Genomic DNA, 16,466 nt, shown 5'->3' with positions numbered 1-16,466 from the left:
TAGAAGAATGATGACATTAGATAATGTTAGGGAGATTTTTCTTCCCTCCTCCCTTCCACTTGACAGGATGAAAGGATCATTGAAAGCACTGTATGGATTCCTGAAAGTGAATCCTCTCCTGCTTGCTGCCAACACGAGTTTATTTTCCAGGTTAAAAATACTGACAGACTTATTTCATGGGTTTCCCATTAAACTATGTCATGATTTGGAAAGTGTGTGTTTTAACATACTTTGTTTTTCCAGTGTACCTGGTTAAATCAATTTTACTGGAATTCCTGTGAATTTCTTTGAGGGAATTTTAGAGTATTATTAATGTTTGATGTTATAGATGCTAAGTCATCTAAAAAGAGACACGTTTGCAGATCCTTCCCATCTGTAGAGAATATATCTATGTTTATATGCATGTCTTCCATGATGGAACATATCTCTCTATTTTATGCCTCACTTGATATCAATACTGTTCATCACTGAGTAGCAATCTGTACAATTTCATCTGTCATAATAATTATAACTTTGATGTATATATGGAATACTCTCTTGCTTGAGGAGAGCTTTAGAAACTGCATTTATCTCTACAAAGTCGAAATCATTCTGCAAATTCATAACTAACAAATATGTTATATTTATCCCCCCATTGATAAGTCTATTTCTGGAAATACCTATAAAAACCTATGTGTTCTATCATGTTTTTAAAAATTATTTTTTTGATGCTTGACTAGACCATTGCACTCATGAATTGGTCTTTGCTGATATTCATTTTGCTTTGCTTATATTTCTTTGCATGTTATCTCCGTCATTAAATTGTAATGTTCTTGATGGCAGGGATTGTTTTATTGCCTTTTTGTACTCCAAACACTTAGCCTAGAACCTGCCACATTGTTGTTGCTCAATCATTCCTGACTTTCTGTGACCCTGTGGATCATAACACACCATTATTGTCTTGGGGTTTTCTTGGTAAAGATAAAAGACTGGCTTGCCCTTTCCTTCTCTCATAGATTAAGGAAATGGAAGGTATGTTACTGGCTCAGTTTCACATAGCTAGTATGACTCTAAGGCTGTCTTTGAACTCAAGTCTTCCTGACTCTACATGTAGTGCTCTACTTACTGCACCATCTACTGCTCTAAGAAATACATTTAGTGCTGGGATTATGCTGCCTCAGTCAATGTAAATACAACCTGAACTATGATCTTATAGGTCATTGGCAAAAGTATTTGTATGGTCCCACTGCTTGCCATGTAAGGAGAATAGATTCCTAGCACGCCAAATATTCTCCCTGAAGCTAAAATTTCACTAAAAACATTATTTCTAACAAGAGATTTCCTAGTTCCAAATATGACTCTGGGATATATAATTCCCTGATGCTTCACAATTAATATACAGGGACATCTGAGATAGACCATCAGCTCTAGAGTTAGAGGTTCTGAATTCAAATGTGAGCTCAGATTCAGATTTATATGTTACATGACTCTGAAGAAGTCATTTAACCACTGTTTACCTCTGTTTCCTTACATGTAAAATGAGAGTGGAAAATAACACCTATCATGCAGAGTTATTGTGGGGATGAAATGAAATAATTAAGAATTGTTAAGTAGAGTTGACATGTTATTAGTCCTCCTTTCTACACAAAATTACATTTTATTTCCAAAACTGTCCAAAATCCTGTCTGAAACCTCTTTTTTCACACACCTATTTTTTCACACACCTAGGCATATAGTAAGAACTATATAAATATTGACCATTATTTTTGCTGGTCTAGTAAAGTACTTCAGAAGGAAATGACAATGTGTAAGCCCTTAATTTTCCTCACTGATTTTATGTTCTAACTTTCCATTGGACTGACTAGGTTTCTCCAGAGAGTCAATTTTACTCAGGATCATCTCTCTTCCTCACTCCAAACATCCAAAAACATTTTTAAAGATCATATTTGTGGCCAGTCTTAATACAGCAGACAGAGTAATCACTTCTTCTCTTTAAAACTTTGGGAAAATGGTGCTTTATAATTTCTATCAGTTAACAACATTATTGGGTATCAAACATTGATAGCTAGACAGGAAGCATTTTTTTGCTAATAGTGAATTGGAGGGCAGCTAGATGGCATAATATGTAAAGTGCTGGCCCTGAAGTCAAGAGGGCCAGTTCAAATCCAGCCTCAAAAACTTAATACTTCCTAAGTATGTGACCCTGGGCAAGTCACTTAACTCCAATTGCCTCAGGGAGAAAAAGTGAATTGGCTTTTCTCTTTAAGGCTCATTTTAGAAGAAGCACTTAATAATGAAAACAATAGATAAAATACTTTGTATAAAAAATATCAAAAAATCAAAAGAAGTTGGATAATAGCACTATAGTGGATGAATATTTTGATACTTAATGAGAATAGAAAAATAACTGTTTTAAAATATGTTTATGAAGTAACTGATTTATGACAATATTTTAAACACTTTGGGAAAGACAATAATATTTTGTGTTGAACTAATGACTCATAACTCCTAACATTTCACTTGCATGAAAAGAATTTAGGGTTATAAAGAGTTGATGGTAGGTGAAGATTTTTTATTATTGATAAAAAACAAGTGAAATGTAGCTTCACAGACAATACAGTGACATGATGATGAATTGAGAACTTCAGAGATTTCCAAAGGATGGCATATCATTTAATTTATGTACGTATTTTTATGACAAGTGAGTAAAACTAAATGAGAAATCATATAAACACTTAGAGATTGTGACTTTTTTTTTTAAAAAAAGTCTATGTGGTAGAGAAATTTTTAGGAGTTGTGATTTTTTTAAGTAAAATATAAGTCACTAGATTCAAGGCTACCCATTTAAGTCATTAAATTCAATGACAAAAAATGTATCATACAAGACAACAGAAGAAGAAGGGGAACTTGGGAATTTTTAAATAAGAAGGACCAGAAAGTTGACCCTTAAGTGTGATGGTTATTGGAAATAGGCAACTGAAAAAAAATCTTTATCTGACAAATTTTAGAAAGGAAAAGGAGGGAAGAGAAACAGAGAGAGGAGGGAAGGGGAAGGGAGGAAGAAGGGGAGAGAGAAGAGAAGGGAAGAGAAGAGAAGAGAAGAGAAGAGAAGAGAAGAGAAGAGAAGAGAAGAGAAGAGAAGAGAAGAGAAGAGAAGAGAAGAGAAGAGAAGAGAAGAGAAGAAAAGAGAAACAGAGATAGAGGCACAAAGAGAGACAGAGAGACTGAGAGACAGACAGAGACAGAAACAGAGAGGGAAGGAGGCAAGGAGGGGAAAAAGGAAAGGGAGAGGGAGAGAGAGGAAAAAAGGAAGAGTTTCAAGTGATAGGCAATTAACTTTCAGTCCCATTTAGTTAGTGAGAAATAAAACAGATGAGTTGCTCTCTCTTCTGTCATCTCTGTCTTGAGAAAGGTGTGTAAGGGGAATAAAAACAGGGAGCTTATTTGGAACTATGCTCAAAGAGTTATCAAACTCTGCATATCCTTTGATCCAATAGCGTTACTACTGGGTTTATATCCCAAAGAGATTTTAAAGAAGGGAAAGGGACTTGTATGTGCAAGAATGTTTGTGGCAGCCCTCTTTGTAGTGGCCAGAAACTGGAAACTGAGTGGATGCCCATCAATTGGAGAATGGCTGAATAAATTGTGATATATGAATATTTTGGAATATTATTGTTCTGTAAGAAATGACCAACAGGATGATTTCAGAAAGGCCTGGAGAGACTTACATGAACTGATGCTGAGTGAAATGAGAAGGACCAGGAGATCATTATATACCTCAACAACAATAGTATATGATGATCAATTCTGATGGACGAGACCCTCTCCAACAATGAGATGAGCCAAATCAGTTCCACTAGAGCAGTGATGAAATGAACCAACTACACCCAGTGAAAGAACTCTGGGAGTTGACTATGAACCACTACATAGAATGCCCAATCTAATTTTTTGTCTGCCTACATTTTTGACTTCCTTCACAGTCTAATTGTACACTGTTTCAAATTCTAATTCTTTTTGTACAGCAAAATAACTATTTGGACATGTATACATATATTGTATTTAATTTATACTTTCATATATTTTACATGTATTGGTCAACCTGCCATCTGGGGAAAGGGTTGAGCGGAAGGAGGGGAAAAGCTGAAATAAAAGGTTTTGCAATTGTGAATGCTAGAAAATTACCTATGAATGAATAAAATGTTTGTAAAAAAAAAAAAAAAAAAAAAAAAAAAAAAAAAAAAAAAAACAAAGAGCTTTACATCTCTAGTTTCCTGGTGAAATACGTGAAAAGAATGAACTTGACCTATGTTGCAACAAGTTTTGAAAAGATGGTAGAGAGAAGAAAAACACTATGGCCAGATCTCTTTCTTCCTCATTTCTACTAAGCAACAACCTGATTTTCATAAAACTCAACCCAAACTCACCTCCCTTGACAATTGGTAAAATATTTCCAGTTCCCTTGAGGAATATTAATAAAAGAAAAAGGCTTAAACATTAAACCTATACATAAAAGAAATCCTTGATGGATAAAGCACCCTGATGAATGAATGAATCACTGACTAAGCTAGCCTGGATACTCATTTTTATATGAAATAGTCATTTTGATAAACTTGGAAGTTGTGTAACTTAAAATGAACACTAGGGCTAATACTTCCAAAACATCCTTTTAAGAGTGAAAAAGTTTATAAAAGATGAAAAAATCTCTTCTCTATAACTAGAAAAAAGAATTTCCCAAGATCAAGAATATTAAAGTAAACAATGAAGCAAGGAACTGAGAAGTGTAAAAGACATTTCTAAAGAACAAATGACACTGAAATCTAGAGATGGGACTTAACTTAATCACATGAGTTTTCTTCCCTTATGTGTTTTTACACCATGCTCCCATACGTATGTAACCATTCTTCATTGTAGCTATTAAGTATGTTGGTAGAAGACTATTATGTGGATTTTTATGTATATCTAGTGTGTTGTTATTTATGTATTTACTATAATTTTGTTAATACTAATAATGGTGTATCTTTTTCCATATCAAGTGATACTGTTTAATGTGAAAGTGGTAATTATTGTGAATGACTATATAGCTTCAGCCTTGAATTGTTCCACCATTTGCTGTCTTCATTCCTACACATGTACTGCTGAACCAAGCAAGAAAAAATGGTGCAATTATTCTGTCTGTATCCATTACAAATTTGTGTTATATAGCCTGTACTGGGCCCTTACTACTGCTAGGCAATCCTACCCTACTTTCCTTTACAGCTCATCTTATAGTCTTAACTATCCTTAACATCTCACTCTTGCCAATGACTCTTCAAAATATTTCCATCCATTGTCAAATCTATAAATCCCTTTCCTCTTATTAATAACCTTGACTCATTTTTAAAAACAGAAATAATGGAGGTCATCTGCCATAAACTCCTTCTTCTCCCCGCTTCCTCTTCTCTCACTCAAATGCTTTCTATCATTATCGCATTTACTTTTATTTCACAGGATGAAATGACTTCACTGCTTACTAAGGCTAATCCCGCTATAAGCACAAGTGAACCCATTACATCTTTACTCCTCCAACAAATTGCCTTCTCTGTCATCCTTGTTCTATCATTTATTTTTAATTTCTCCACCTCTACTGGCTCATTCCCTACTTTCTACAAACATTTTTATATCTCTCCTATTCTGAAAAAATAAACATACAACAAAAAAAAACCTTATCTTGATCTTTCTATTCCCAATATTATCCTATATCTCTTCTACCCTTTATATCTAAACTCCATGAAAAGGCACCTACAATAGATACTACCACTTTCTTTCCACCCACATTCTTCTTAACTCCTATAGTCCAGCTTCCAAAAATATCATTCTACCAAAACTTTCTTTCCAAAGTTGCTGATCAGTCACTAACTTCATTGGGCTTTTATCAGTATTCTTTCTTTTACCTCTCTGTAGCCTTTTATTGATAACTCTCTCTCCTCCTCAATATTCTCTTCTCTCTAGGTTTTTTGGGGAAAAAGCAAACTCTCTCCTGATTTTTTTCTTCTTATCTGACTGTTCCTTTTCAATCTCCTTTGCTGGATCCTTTTCCAAATCATTTTCTGTAAGCATAGGTGTCCCTCAGGTTCTGTTTTGGAACTTCTTTTCTTCTCCCTCTATGTGATTTTACTTAGTAAAACTCCCATGGATTTAATTAATATCTCTAAGCTGATGATTATCAAATTTATCTTTGCTGCTCCAAAGCAGCAGTTATACATATCTTCAATTTTGCATCACCAACTGTCTTTCAGATATCTCAAATTAGATGTCCAGTAAATATTTTAAATTCAGTATGTCCAGAATTGAACTCATTATCTCACTCTCTAACCCCTCTCTAACTCCTACCTTACCTATGTTGAAAAGTTTCTAATCTCTTATTCCTCCTCCTTCTTCACTATGTACTTTTTGACAGTAACAATGGCTTCTGTTTGCCCCCAAAAAGACACTTCATTTCTAGACTCTGGGCATTTTCTCTGGTTGTCCATTATAGATAGAACAGTCTTCACCTCTCATGTACCTACCAAATTCCATGGTTTCCTTTAAGCCCCAATTAAAATTTCATATTTTACTACAAGTTTTTATTAAACCCTCTCAATTGTAGTACCTTCTCTTTCTTAATCATTTATCCTATAAGTAGCTTTCTTTGTATTATTAGTTTGCATGTTGTCTGAGATTGTCTTTTGCCTCTTTTTTGTACTTCCTCACACTTAAAACATTGCCTAGCACATACTAGGTTATTTAAAAATTTATTGATAGATTGAAAACATATTGAATGAATGTCCAAGATCTGGTAATGTGAGAAAAAGCTGAATGAGAGAGCTAAACTTAGAGAATAAGTAAGTCTTTTAATACATCTAGATATTGGGGGGAAACATCATCAAATGAAAACATCCACGTGTATCCCTATTACATAAATTTTCCTTCAAGAGTAGGATCCAAAGTATTTAGAAATTAATGGATATATAATGAGTATGTAAACATATTTATCTCTCTATATCTATATCTATACATATGTATATTATGTATGCTACTACAAACTTTTTGTGCCTATAACATATATTCATATATATATATATATGAACATATATATATATATATATGTATACATTTCAAATTTTTTTTAAACGGGGATCCTCCACTTTATGGTTCTTTTGCATTGGTGAGAGGAATACAATGAAAAATGAAGAATGCATACATACATACATACATACTTATATATGTTTGTATATTATACTACATAATTATAAATATGTAGTACATTTAATGTATATGCTTGTGTATTCTTTTTATTCAAAAGTAGGACAGACTATTCTTAGGGGTAAACTTATAGTCATAGAGCTAGATTAGATCTTAGAAATTCAGGAGTGAAAAAGCTATAACCTGTGGTCTTCTTGATTTTCATCTACAACTTCTTTTGCTCTAGACTCCTGGTTTTACCTAGCTGCTGCCCACCAGTGGTGCATTGCAGTGAATACAGTAAATACCTGAGGGAACAGCAGAGAAAGAAGGACAACTGGATTTTTAATTATCCAATACACAATAGTCTGAGACAAGAAGAGTCTAAGTTATTCCCTTATTTCATAAAACCTTTAAATAAAAAAGAGGTGTTTTGAGGGGGGGGGGTTGCACGACCAAATACCAAAAGCTCATTATAATTTTTTTGCTAAATTCTTTCCTACACATTGATATTCTGATTTAAAGATAACAGATACAATAAATTACCACCAAACATAAACTCAACCTGCTATAAATTTATTGTTTAATATTTTGCTTTCCAAATTCTTAGGGCTATAATTGATCTGCATAGTTTTATAGGCCAATGAATCATTTGCTGAAAGAAGGTTCATAAGTATATGTACTGCTTAAATATTTGAAATGGCCAAACCTTCATATGTGGTAAAATATTGTGGTCATTTCAAATATTCTGAAGGCAAGTGTGTTGCTAAAACCCTGCTATCAATGATTCAGTGGCTCAGTAGCCCATAAAAATATGCAAATTCCTTATAGGCCAAATAATTTGGTAAGTAAAATATTAACCAATAAAATACTTTCCCCACATAACCTTCTAACTGTCTAGAATTATTTAATCACAAAGAAGCAAAATCAATGCTTACTGTTTCAAAAAAAAATCCTGAATTAAAAATCTAGGCATAGATGCCTATGCTTTTTGAAATGAAGTCTTTTTTCATACTCTCTTTGTATATAAGAAGTTCTCTATGTACAATCATATAAATATGCACATATACATATAAATATATGTGTATATATATATATATATATATTAGAGAGAGTCATATTAAGAATAACAGTACTTTATGTAATCTTTCTTATGAGCATTCTATCCAGCATATCAATATGGCACAGGTATGGATTGATTATATTCTTAGCTCTTACTGGATGGCCCTTCTTCCTCCTGTATGTCCTCTTCTTCTTTCTCCTCCCCTTCTTTCTCTTCTTCCTCCTCCTTCTTCTTCTTCCTCTCTTTCTTTTTCTTTTATTCTTCTTCTTTCTCTCCTTCTTCCTCTTTCTATGATGAAGACTTTATTTATATGATGCAGAATTATATGGTATAGTAGATAGAATATTGAATATGGAGTCAAAGAGACCTGAATTTAAAACTTTCATCAGTTACCCATGAGATTAGGGGCAAGTCATTTAAGGCTGTTTCCTCATTCTTAATTGAAATAATAACAGCTATAATGCGTGTAGTATACTTACTTCACTGAATTGTAAGACACAAATGAGATAATGGACATAAAGTACTTTGTAAATATTGGTTATTATGATAGTGATTTCCCAATATACTCTTCTATGGGAAACAATCATTAAACAAAAAGACACTGAAGGAATAACACAAAGCAAAACCAAATATTTATGTCGAATCCTCAGAATCTATAGGGGTATTCTGGGAATCCATACCCAGGGATAATTTGTAATGGTTTAGTTGTCTTGGTAAATTTAGAACACTTACATGAACAACGTTGATTCTGACTCATTTCTATTTTCCTTAGAAAGTTCTCCATGGGACTATGCAGGTGTACAGCTCACAGATTTTATATGCTTTTTTTTCTTTGAATAAAAGACTACAAAAGAATTTTCTTCTTATGAATCTGTCTTTCAGATTTTAATAGAGGAAAATTAGCCAAAATGTCTTTGAATTTTGGCAGTCTCAGCAAAGAGGGCAGTATAAGTACTTATTAGTTCTAATTAAGTTGGAGGTTTAAATGCTGTTTGAATGCTTATCTAGACCAAATCTTTAATTTATGTATAGTTTGTTTATAACCCCATGAGTATACAGAGTTTTGTCTGTGAATGAGTAGGGTGAATCACTTTTCAAATATAATCATTCTTCTCCATCTCTTCTTACCTTTTTCCCAGTTTTATTTCTCACTAAAATAATTAACTGATATCATAGAATAACAACTCATAGCCACAACCATACTCTTCTTCTATTCATCTTAAATAACATGAATGTATGTATGCATGCATCAGTATATCCAAACCAATGCCACTGAAATCTTTAGACACACACACACACACACACACACACACACACACACACACACACACACACATATATATATATATATTCACATACACAGAAATATTCAATAATGTAAATGTAGGCTGAAGCACACACACATATACATTGCTGAACAAATATTTTAATAAGTTTACCCAAAATAAAAAATATTGGTGCAGAAGTGTGTATATACAAGGCATTTCAAAAGCTTTAATATTTAATAGTTGCAACTGCACTAAGATTTTTATGTTGGTACTATGCAATATACTATGTGTGTGTATCTACATATGCATACATACAGATATCCATACAGACACTATATATGTGTATATATAAATATATACATATATATATATATAAATATATATATGTGTATACATATATGTTTATATATACATGTGATTATATATGTACATTCAAAAGGATAAGTGTTTAGATAGGTTAGAAATTCAAAGTGATGGAAAGAAGAGTAAATCAATACGTTAGGAAAATATTGGATAAATGGGCAATCTGGTAATAAAAATATTAGGGGATATAAGAGGCATAATGGCTTAATGTAGTATGAGTTGATTTCTTGAGCCCCTGGGCTGTGCTAGTATTGCCTGTACTATTCTTATGGTCCAGATGCACCCCAATGCAACAGGCACTCCTGTCAAACTTCCAAGGCATCTTTGGCTGGAAAAATTGTTTTACTCCTTTTTTGGGGTTCTGATGCTCTAAAATTTGTTTAAAGCCATTATTTAAAGATATTTGGAGGGATCTGAGGCAAGTCCCTACTTTAACCCTGACATCTTAGCTCCACCTCTGTGAGTTAAACTTGAAGAAATTAATTGACATCCTATCTCAAACATCTATCACTTCTATGATATTTACATGTCTGTTCATCTTTCTTCTGAAAATTGGGGATAATAATAGATACCTACCTCAGAGTCTCATTGTGAGAATCAAATGACAGGATTAAATAAAGACTTTTGAAAACCTTACAACATGAACAGGTAACTGATGGTGCTGGTGGTGGTGGTGAATATGTTATCAGTAAATGAAGCCACCAGAATCTGTTTTTCATACGTCTTTTTAATGTAACTATTAATATCAATTTCTATGTATAATTAAAAATGAAAAAATTGAAATTATAGGTCTTTGACTTTGTCTATGTACTTGCATTTTTATGCATTATAAAGACAAAGTCATTGACATTTCCCAGAAGAGAAAAATATTTGTAAAATTAATTATTTTTGCATTTGCTTATATTTGTACTTATAGTACTTATTATATCTTTAATTATTTTAGAGTTTCTTCCTTGATTATAAACATAACTCCTGGGGTCTAATTGCTTGATTGAAATCCAAGAGTTATGAAATCCCTATGCTTAAAAATAAAGCCTCTTCTTCAAGACAGGAATTATTAATTAAGTGATAAATTAACTTCAAGAATAAAATACTAACAAGAAACACAATTCATTTGTTAAGATATTTTCCTTCATTGCAAACATGATTTGGAGTCTAGTTAGTCACCACGCATGATATACACACATCTGTACATATATATTAATGTTATGTACCTGTTATAAACTGGTGTTATCTTTAGATGTTTTGATGTGCCTTAGATTTACAAAAGCAGTTTTGAAAAAACTAAAGCTATTTTCTTTATTCAAAAAAATAATTTGCTTCTTATAGCCTCTCAATTGGTCTAAGACTCTGTATATACTTTTTATTCAAAGAATTATTCTTGGACAAAAGAATAAGGAAGTAAAAAAGATCTTGGTAGGCCAGAATAATGTACCAAATCTATAAGATGATGTTTAATAGGGATAAAAATAAATTCCTGAATTTATGTTTCCCAACCGTTAGATGATCATAATTTGATGAAAATGAAGTTTAAATAGCAGTGGTCTAAAGGGAGGGACTGAAGAGTTCTGAAAAAACTACTAAATTTTGATCAAGTGATCATGTGTTCAAATCCTTAAATTGCCTATTTAGCTTTGAACAAGTCACCCTCTATTTCCTCTACTGCAAAAATGAGAGATTTTATCAGAAGACCATCAATATCCCTCTGAATTGATAATTATTTAAATTGAAAGTTCATTGATAACTCTAGTTGCTGGTGATTTTTCCTTCCTCAAATACTTTGTATAATGCTTATCATTAATGTACCTTTTGATACATTGTAGGATATAAAATTCAGTAAGTTTATATAATTACAAAATACTTAGCATACATTATCCACTTGATTCTCACAACAACCCTATGAGATAAGGGCAAGAACTGACCCATTTTATAGATAAGAAATTAAGACTCATAGAGGTTAAGTGACTTGCTCAAAATCATACAAGTACTAAATGACAAAGTCAGGATTAGGGCCTTGGTCAAGGTCACAAAAGTAGTCAATAGCTGAAGTTGTATTGAAGCCCCTATTTTCTTTTTCCCAACTCAAAAGTCAAGACTTTAGGTAATATTCAACATTCCCCTGAGATCTGAGACCGTTTTCATTTTCTTTTCTAGCATTGTGTCCCCAATTTCGCTACCACACATTCCTTACAGTAGGGACTCAAAATCATGTGATGAATTATATATGAGTGAAACATGATCACTAAAAAGAATGAATGCTAGTTTCAATTGAAGTAAGAAATCGAATGAATGAAGATACTCATCCACATATTCTCACCACTGCTGGAGTTTTCTCAAGGCTGAATTTCATTCTGACCCTTGTATTCACTATACCTTTGGCTGGGAACCGTATGTTCTGCTATTGTTTCATAAGAGCCTGCCTCAGGATGTAGAGCATTCCTGTAATTCAAGTAAAGGCTGGATGATTAATTTTGTAGTTATTTTTGGAGTGGATCCTTGATTAGATATAGATTAAGTTTGAAGGCTTCCAATATCCCTTCTAAATTTGAGGTTATGTGATCCTATGTGCATATATGTGCCTTCATAACACACTCCAGTCACACTCACACAGTAAATGGAATTGATGTATGTAATTTATGAATGGCCCAAAGATTTTGATTCTTTTATTTTCTGTGATATTTGGTTAAGGTATTTGTTAGACTAATCAGTTGCAAATATGTCATGAAAAATCATGGAAAGGTGACTAAATATGAAGTTAAAAGAGATGTAGATTTAAATTTAAGCTGTTCAAATCTCTAGTTATTATTTGTGTGGTCATCCACTTAATCATTATTTAAAAGAGGATCATTAATGTGCCAGGAACTTCACTAAGTGTTGAGATATAAGTACAAAAAAGTGGAAGTCTCTCTTTTCAAAGAGTCATTTAAGAAATGGTGGGGGGAGCTTGGACCATAATAAAGAGGTCAACTGCACTGCCAATGGAAAGATCTAGAAGTTCTAAAGGTGTAGTGGTGGTATGGATATCAAGGTACAGGAATCCTAAAGGTTGCATTTGCAGTGAGATGATTGTACCCAGGAGTTGGAAAAGTGTGATGGCAAGTTATATAAGAAGGCCTTTGGATATAGTAACAAGACAGGTATAAAGGCATATTGATCCTCAGTCTCACTGAAAGAATTATATTCAGTGACTTGCAAGCTCACCTATGCAATGTGAGTATTGATGACTCAATAAAAACTTGCATGAATAGAAGCATAATGGTACCTTTAACAAAAATAAGAAAGCTAGGAAAGGTAAGCTTGAGGAGAGGAAAAGATAACTAGCTCTATTTTGGACACATGGGATATTAGATGCTTGTGAAATTGTTGAATGCTTATGAAATATTACTTGATAATATCCATGTGTAGTTGATGATGCAGAATGAGAACTCAGGTAAAAAACTAGATATATAGCTCTGGATTCCACATAGAGACAGAAATTGATGATGATGATGATGATGACGATGATGATGATGATGACGATGATGATGATGATGACGATGATGATGATGATGATGATGATGGTGATGATGATATTGATAATGATTTCCACCAAGGAGGACAGAGTATTTAGAAATATTGAAGGAAAAGGGCATAAAAACTCTTCTTTGGGTTTAACAAATAAGTCCTTGGTAATGTTTGAGAGAGCAATTTAGATTGAAAAAGATTAAAAAGAGGAAATGGGACAAATATATATAGTGATTTTTTTTAGAAGTTTCTGAACAAATCACTTGATTAACCTCTTTGTAGACTTTATATATAGCCTATGTAAATATATATTTAATGAGAATGATAATTTTAATATGTGTATCACAGGACTATGTATAAAGTATTTTATCTTTTGTGAGGTACTTTTTGAACTAAAATATAAATATGACAGAAAGGAAAATGATAAATGCTGGAGAGGATGTAGAAAAATATGTATATGAGTGCATTGCTGGTGGAATTGTGAACTGTTCCAATTATTCTGGAGAACATTTTAAAAATGAGCCCAAAAGGCTAAAAAACTATGCATACTTTCTGATGTACCAATACTAGTACTAAATCTGTGCAAAGCAAAAGAAAAAGTCTCTTTTTCTGGTGACAAAGATTTGGAAAATGAGAAGTTGACCATCAGTTGGGGAATGGTTAAATAAGTTGTAGTAAATGATTGTGATGGAATACTATTTTGCTTAAAGGCATGGTAAAGGGCATGGATTTAGAAAAACCTAAAAAGGTTTATATGAGATGGCACTAAAAGAAGTGAACAGAACTAGGAGAACATTGTACACAATAACAACAATAATATAACAACAATGAACTATTAAAGACATAGCACATCTGAACAATATTATGAACCACAACAATTCCAAAACACTTAAGATGAAAAATGCTATCCATGGTCCAAGAGAGAATTGATAAACTCTGAATGAAGAGTGAAACACATTTGTTTTAACATTCTTTATTTTTCTTGTTTTTAATAACATGGCTAATATGAAAATATATTTTACATGAATTCAATTGTATAAGGGATATCATATAGATTGCCTCCTCAGTGAGTGAGGAAGAGGGCAGAAGAGAATTTGAAACTAAAAAGTCTAAAAAAGAATGCAAAAGTGATTACTTTTAAAAGAAAAAAATGTGTTCATATTTTTAAAGATGTAAGCTATTAGATTTGGTTGCTAACATGCACTGCCATTTTAACATGGCATAAATATATCATGGCCTCAAATGGATTTCTCAAAAGTTGGGAGCATATTTCTCAAATCATTGACTTGCAGGGCATCATCAAATCACAGGATGATGTCAAGAACCCCGTCCATTTCTGCTGTGAACTCTTTCAGCTTGTACTTGTCCTATGTAATTTCACCAGGATATATTAGTCCCATTCTTGATTCAAGAAATCCTACAGAGAGCACACTTAGAATTCCCCAGTCTCATTGGAGGAGAAGCAATGTGCTATAGTAAAAAAAAAAAAAAAAAAAAAAAAAAAGGCTGAATTTGAAGTTAAAAGTTCTGGGTTCAAATGTGGGTGGGCTCCACCAAAACTGTGATTCTGGGGAAGTCTTTTCTCAGCTTTGTTTTCAGTTTCTTTGCATATAAAATGAGAACATGGGACTGTATGATCTCTAAAATCCCTTCCAACCCTAGATCAATAAACCTACTTCTTAAAAAAAAAATCACCAGACTTCTGAATATCTGGAACTGGAATTTGAGGGTATCTTTAGATGATTTGTTATGCCTAAAACTTACATTGGCAGCTTTAGGATTTTGGTAGCTATAGTCATTTGGAGTACAATAGGAATAGGACTTGGTTGAATATGTGAAATTCAAATATATGTGCCATATACTTTTCCAAACTTCATGGAATTCTTATTGGACATAGTGATGTTGATATGAAATTCTTTACACGTGTAAGAATGGAGAAGAGGTTCTCTTATGTCCTCTTCCTTGTGGGATTTCTCCCAGTGTTGTTGATCCTGACCTTTGATAAATTAGACGGCATCATTCTCTTTGAGCTGAAAGAGGCTCTAATTCATTGCGTCCTTGCACAACTCTCTCTTTCCCTTTGGCTGTGTAGACACCACTTAAAAGGAGAAAGTACCATTCCCTTTAAAGGACAGGGGAATTTGATTCTGTAACAAGTGCTTTGAAGATTTCAATCCTAATAAAAACTCCCCAAGTTTAAAACAAAATGCTACAGTTGCCTCACTGACTAGTTAATGTGATATTTAATATAAGTTTTGACTACTTAAAGAGACTTCTTCTGTTCCCATACAACTACTGGAAGAAGATAAATAGCCCCACAACATATTATGAGTTAAAGTGAAACAAATCAATTTCAAGCTCACTCTATGCTCTCTCAGGAACTTTACGTAGCAATTATAATAATAACACTTAGCATCTTCAAAGCATTTTAAAAACATTAGCTAATTAATCCTCACAACACCCCTGTGAGGTAGATGAATTATGTATTATTATCACCCCCAATTTACACAAGGAGAAACTAAGGCAAAGAGGTTAAGCCAATTGCCAGAGACCACAGAGAAGAGTCAGAGGTAGGATTAGGGTCTCTGAAATATTCCTTGGTAGCTCCTGGTCCTTTGCAAAAACAACCTAATAATATTAATAATCCAGATTAATAATGTCCTTTTTCAGTTTATGAATTCTATATACTTGGAACATCTGGCTACAGCGTCCCCAATTCTATCTGATATTCCAGGCCAACAGATCATGGCTGTTACTCTACATTTACATTTCACTATACCCAAGTGGTTTCAGTAGCTGACTCCACATTTGCATGTCTTCTCAAATCAGTTAGTCTAATCATCTTTTGAACTAGAAAATAACAATCCATCTGCTTCAGCAATCTTCTTTTTGCTTTCAAATACTGTCTGGTCTAATATTGTTTTCTTATCTTGGGGCTGTCATATTACCTTTGTTCTGTGATCCCATCAGCTCCTCTAAGTTTAAAGAGCAAGGCAGGGTCCTGGGTAGGCGTTCTCTAAGGAACAACAAATAGGGACTGCCAGAAAGAATATTAGTGATTCAGTAGATGGCACTCTTCCCTCTAAATC

This window comes from Sminthopsis crassicaudata, chromosome 1 (assembly GCF_048593235.1).
Source record: "Sminthopsis crassicaudata isolate SCR6 chromosome 1, ASM4859323v1, whole genome shotgun sequence".
In the NCBI taxonomy this organism is placed as follows: Eukaryota; Metazoa; Chordata; class Mammalia; order Dasyuromorphia; family Dasyuridae; genus Sminthopsis; species Sminthopsis crassicaudata.
This window is presented reverse-complemented; position numbering follows the sequence as displayed.